The sequence below is a fragment of the Mobula birostris genome, chromosome 18, assembly GCF_030028105.1.
Source record: "Mobula birostris isolate sMobBir1 chromosome 18, sMobBir1.hap1, whole genome shotgun sequence".
NCBI classification, from domain to species: domain Eukaryota; kingdom Metazoa; phylum Chordata; class Chondrichthyes; order Myliobatiformes; family Myliobatidae; genus Mobula; species Mobula birostris.
The window spans coordinates 60,067,625-60,074,027 of NC_092387.1; positions in this window are offsets into that span (position 1 = coordinate 60,067,625).

The following is a 6,403-nucleotide window of genomic DNA, read 5'->3' on the forward strand; positions in this document are numbered from 1 at the left end:
CAGGTATGGCAGGAAGAGTTTTTCTTCCTTCTCCCGTCTGCATGAGATGTGGGACATTTGAGAGACTTTGAACTTTTACTGTGCTCATGGACTTCTTCATCAAGTTATGGTATTGTTGCACTGTTGTAACCATATGTTATAATTATGTGGTTTTGTTAGTTTTTTTAGTCTTGGTCTGTCCTGTGTTTTGTGATATCACACCGGAAGAAATATTGTATTATTTCTTAATGCATGCATTACTAAATGACAATAAGAGGACTGCGTGTCTTCATACTCTAAATCAAGTCAGCAAGGAGTGTGAAAGTGTTGCCACACTTCGCCTGCCAACAGAGCATCCCACTAATCCTAACCAGTCTGTCTTTTCGGGATGCGAGAGGAAACCAGAGTACAGAGGAAACTTATGCAGCACAGGGAGAACGTACAAATTCCTCACAGAGAGCGGCGGGAACTGAACCCCGAACTTACGGCCGCTACTGTAAAGTGCAGTGCTAACTGCTATGTTACTGCAATGCCCCTACTGCATCACCCTATCCTTTAAAATTCCAACATCATAACAGTGGCTACACCTCAGAAAGTAATTTATTGGCTCTAACTTTCTCCACGTGACTACGTGGATTTCCTCCCACATTCCAGAGATGTACAGTTTAGGGTTGGTTAGTGAACTGAGGACATGCTGGATTGGTGCTAGGGGCATAGCAACATTCGTGCGCTGCATCCAGCACATATTCTGTCTACAACAAAAACAACAGGAATTCTGCAGATGCTGGAAATTCAAGCAACACACATCAAAGTTGCTAGTGAACGCAGCAGGCCAGGCAGCATCTCTAGGAAGAGGTACAGTCGACGTTTCAGGCCAAGACCCTTCGTCAGGACTAACTGAAGGAAGAGTTAGTAAGAGATTTGAAAGTCCTTTGAACTTTCAAATCTCTTACTAACTCTTCCTTCAGTTAGTCCTGACGAAGGGTCTCGGCCTGAAACGTCGACTGTACCTCTTCCTAGAGATGCTGCCTGGCCTGCTACATATTCTGTCTATATCGGTTGTTCAAATTTCAAAAATGTTCAAAGTACATTTCTTATTAAAGTATGTATGCAGTATACTTTCTCAAACAATGATATCAATTAAGTTTTGTAGTTCTTCCTCTGTATTTGCAATTAACACAGTGTCATCTGCAAATCTGAAATTATTGATGTTTTCACCACCAACTTTGATTTCCAAGATGTCTCTTACTTTTTGTGATATTGTTTGACTGTACACATTAAATAAATCAGGGGAGAAAACACTCTTGATTTTCGTAAACTGACTCACTTCTCCATCTATTCTTACAGCGGCAGTTTGTTCCCAGTACAGATTTCTGATTAGGCAGAGGTCTTTTGAATCTAGATCTAGAGTTTTCTGTAATATTTCAAATAACTTATTGTGCTTCACTTTATCAAATGCTTTTGTGTAGTCGATAAAACAAACAAACAAATCTTTTTGCACTTGAATAGCTCGTTCTGATAGTATCCTTAACATCAATATTGCGTTTCTTGTACCTTTGTCTTTCACAGAACCACATTGTTCTCTACCTATTTCAGCTTGTATCTTACTTTTAGCTCTTGTCATCAAAATTCTTAGAAGTATCTTGGTGATGTGACTCATTAAACTTATGGTCCTATGTAAATCCTATCTGCAGGCTGAGAATGAACGGGAAGACATAAAACAAGTACAAAACCTTTGCTACTTAGGAAGCTGGGTGACATCAGATGGCAGGTGCGACATGGACATCAAAAGAAGAATAGGGATGGCAAAAGACACCTTTACGAGAATGAAGAGTATACTCACCAATACTAAACTAGGCATGACAACCCGCCTTAGAGTACTGAAATGTTACGTTTATCCAGTTATGTTATATGGCTCAGAATGTTGGACAACATCTAGTAACATGAGGAAATGAATTGTAGCAGCAGAGATGTGGTTTTTGAGGAGGGTGCAAAGAATATCATGAATGAAATGAATATATAACAAGGTTGTCATGAACAGAGCAAACACAGAGAGAAATAATGTACAAGATCATGAAAAGGCAACGTAACTTCATTGGACATGTGATTAGGAAAGAGGAGTGAGAATGCACGGTAATTATGGGAAAAACTGAAGGGAAGAAAGCAAGACGAAGACAAAGACAAATGATGATGGGGACAGCAGCCAGAGAACTGGAAATGATTACCAATGAATTGATCCACTTGACCCGAAACAAGTGTGTGGGCCATGGCACATGATGATGATGATGATGCAGTATATAACCCTGGAATTTGTTTACCACACAGATAGTCACAAAGCAAAGAAGAACGATGAAACCAACCCACCCGAACAAAACATCAAACACACCTCCCCATGCACAAAAAATCATGCAAACAGCAACAAAAAAAATGAAAACAGAGTATATTAAACACAAAATCAAAAGGCATATTTCATTTCAGCTCAATGTTCATTATCTGCAGGCCACCCCGATTCAAAAATTGCCCAAAAGTAGTAACAAGAAAGAGAGGACCAGAACTTGAACACATCATAAACCTGAGAGTACAAATCTACAATTAGCGTTGATTAAACCTTGCTCCGGCCCCATCCACTGACAGCATCAAGGGAGAGAGAGATCTCTCGGCCTTCACCCTGTCTTGTGCAGCTGGATCCTGGACTTCCTGACAGATCGCCTGCAGGTGGTAAGGGCGGGCCCCTTAGGGCTGCGTCCTAAGCCCCTCTGGCGCTCAACACTGGAGCCCCTCAGGGCTGTGCCCTAAACCCCCTCCTTTACTCCCCATGTACCGATGACTGTGTGGCCACCCACATCACCAAGGATCTCACGTGGTCTGTACATACTGGCTATGGTGAAAAAAGCACAACAGCGCCTCTTTCACCTCAGAAGGTTGAAGAGGTTTGGCACGAGTCTCCATATCCTAAGGACTTTCCGCAGGGGCATAATTAAAAGCATTCTGACTGGCTGCATCACTGCCTGGTATGGGAACTGTACCTCCCTCAATCGCAGGAATCTGCAGAGAGTGGTGCGGACAGCCCAGTGCATCTGTAGATGTGAACTTCCCCCTATTCAGGACATTTACAGAGACAGGTGTGTAAAAAGGGCCCGAAGGATCATTGGGGACCTGAGTCAACCCAACCACAAACTGTTCCAGCTGCTATCATCTGGGAAATAGTACCACAGCATAAAAGCCAGGACCAACAGACTCCGGGACAGCTTCTTTCACCAGGGCATCAGACTGATTAATTCACACTGATACAATTGTATTTCTATGCTATATTGACTGTACTGTTGTATATACTATTTATTACAAATTACTATAAATTGAATATTGCACATTTAGATAGAGACGTATCGTAAAGATTTTTATTCCTCGTGTATGTGAAGGATGTAAGAAATAAAGTCAATTCAATTCAATTTAAACACAAGGACTTTCCCTCAGGAACAACGAATGAGAGACCGCTACATGCAGACACATTCTCCGGCAGCAACTTGCGAGAGGCTGGTAGAACACTCACTTGTCCTCTAAACCTACCTCAATGATCTCAGCCTTCCTCAACACTCTCATTAACAAGAAATGAAGTCATTCATGGGCTTGTGTCCTGTCCCCTGGGTCCCTAGCCTCCATGCTGCATGCTTTAGTCACAGCCTTGTAGTACCTTTTTGGAGATAGCAAAGTGCCAGATCATCCGATCAGCCTGAAATTATGCCACCAGATCACCCAATCGGCCCGAAATCACACCACCAGATCACCCGATTGGCCCGAAATCACACCACCAGATCACCCGATTGGCCCAAAATCACACCACCAGATCACCCGATTGGCCCGAACTCACACTGCCAGATCACCCGATTGGTCCGAAATCACACCGCCAGGTCACCCGATTGGCCCGAAATCACAGCACCAGAATGTAGATACCAGACGCTAACAGCAGCAGAACATTATCTGAAATTTAAAAGACAATTAAAAGAAGTGAAAGGAATTGTTTCGTGACCCATTTTGAGGACGTTGCTCTTGGTAGCGTTGTTCGCTGGTGCCATAAGTAACACATTTCACTGAGGAGGAGGAGAAGGTGGCGGCGCGATACAGCGTGCAGCAGCCACTCCGGTGAATAATATCTGTAATCTGTCAAGTAGGGTGCCGTGCACAATCCTGATTTGATGGAGACAGACGTGAGAGAACGGAGGAACATCTGGAACTTCTGAAATGCCTGTCGCTGCTGCTGTGTGATCCAGAATCTCTGGAGGAGAAGGCCCCGAGTCCTCGGCTTTGCTTGTTGCTCGGCGGCCGGGGCAGGGTCGAAGCACTTGGCAGATATGGTGCTTGGTGTCGGTGGCTCGAAGTTTTCGGACGGACTCAGAGTCGGCTGTGGTCAGGTGCTTCCAATGCATCAGCAGTTGTCGGCGCCTGGAGGTTTATGGCAGGGAGAGTTTCTCCCTTTTGCCGCCTGCTATCGGGACTATCGGGAGTCAATCGGAACTTTGAGACTTTTTTTTTTACCATGCCCATGGTCTGCTCTTTATCAAATTATGGTATTGCTTTGCACTGCTGTAACTGTATGTTATAATTATGTGGTCTTGTCAGTGTTAGGTTTGTCCTGTTTTTTTTTGTGATATCACTCCGGAGGAACATTGTATCATTTCCTAATGTATGCATTTCTAAATGACAATAGATGAGGACTGAGTGTCCTCATAATCTAATCTAATGTTTTGATGTGCATGTGACAAGTAGAGCTAATCTTTAAATCTTTACGGGCACTGCGATAACATAAGGGCAGTTTCCTCCAGGTGTTTCAGTTTCCTCCCATATGCCAAATACATGCTGTGCTGGGTGAAGGGTAATTGGCTTCAGTGAAATTGCCCCTTGTGTAGGTGTGTGACACAAGAATTGGGGGGAATGGGAATTTGAGGGGCACACTTGGGGAAAGATAGATGGGTGTTTGATATTTGGCACAGGCATGCTTCACTAAAGGACCTGTTTCCAAGCGACAAAGCAAATAAACAACAGCAAAGGTTTCTCCTTCACACCCACCCACTCGCATATATACAGAGTTCTCTTATCCCTGGACAGGCCACGTTTGGCCTCCAGCCTCCAGAGGACTTGTGGATTCACTGACATTGGGCCTTTGACATTCCCAATGGACTCATAGAGCTTCACAGAGTTGGAACTCTAGCCTGTGTCCCTCAGCACCTACTCCTACAAACTGGAATGTGTCAGTCAGCAGCATTTCCTGATGGACACCTCCTTGCAATGGAAGACCACTATACTTCAGGAAGACCAAACTCAGCTTTCATCAAGATGATGGTCTTCCAGTCACTGTTGATATTTGCCTCTGAAAACAACTGGAAAAGTACCAAGTCCTGGGTTATTAAGCTGCTTGGTATGAATTTTACAAAGGACATTGCATCTCTTTCCTTTCTTTCTTGGAAGACACACAGTCCACAAAGGAGGGGGATGAGGACCATGAATAGTGATTGAAACTCTGGCTGTGCATGAAGGATCTGATGGGGATGGCCCTCTCAGCCAAACAAGGTCTTGGTGCTTGTTTGAGAGTTCTTGTGATGAGGCATTCTGCTAAATGACTGCAGCTGTTTTCTCTGGGAGCCATCCAAGAAGATCCGCTTTGCATATCCTGCAGCTCTTCAGGAAATTCTGCGCACACCCCTTCCTGATCCACTTGTTTTTGAAGGCAGGTGGCTTAACATGATCCAAATGAATCGAATCTTTCCTGGCAAGATGGCCAAGTATATCCTCCCATTACAAGTCTCCTTGATACTATGGATAGCCAAATCATAAACATAAGAGTTTCTGCAGATGCTGGAAATCCAGGGCAACACACACATGTTGGAGGAACTCAGCAGGTCAGGCAGCAACCACGAAGAGGAATAAACAGTTGATGTTTCAGGCTGAGACTCTTCTTCAGGATACTTCTCCTGAAGAAGGGATTTGGCCTGAAATGTTGACTGTTTATTCATTTCCATAGATACTGCCTGAATTGCTGAGTTTCTCCTGCATTTTGTGTGTGATGCTTGGCCAAATGCTGCTTTGACTTCAAGGTTAGTTATTCTGACCTCTTTGGTCTATGCCCACCTAGGTTGTAAAATCTGGTTAAATAAATGCAAATATTTAAAAACTCGTATGAACAAAACAAAACAGAAGTATACTGACTACAATATCCATTGTAAAATGTTTCTGTAAATTTCATGAAAGGTGCTATGGAACTAGAAGTATTTAAATACTAACAATGATCACAAGAATGCCAATATAAGGTGTCTTTAACCTGAGCTTCAAGTTCACCCACAAAGATTATGACAAAGGGTTTCTGATGTGCAGGTTGAGTCTTTGAGGTGCTGCGCCCCCTGTCTGTCTCCAGGGCGAGGTGCCGGTTTGC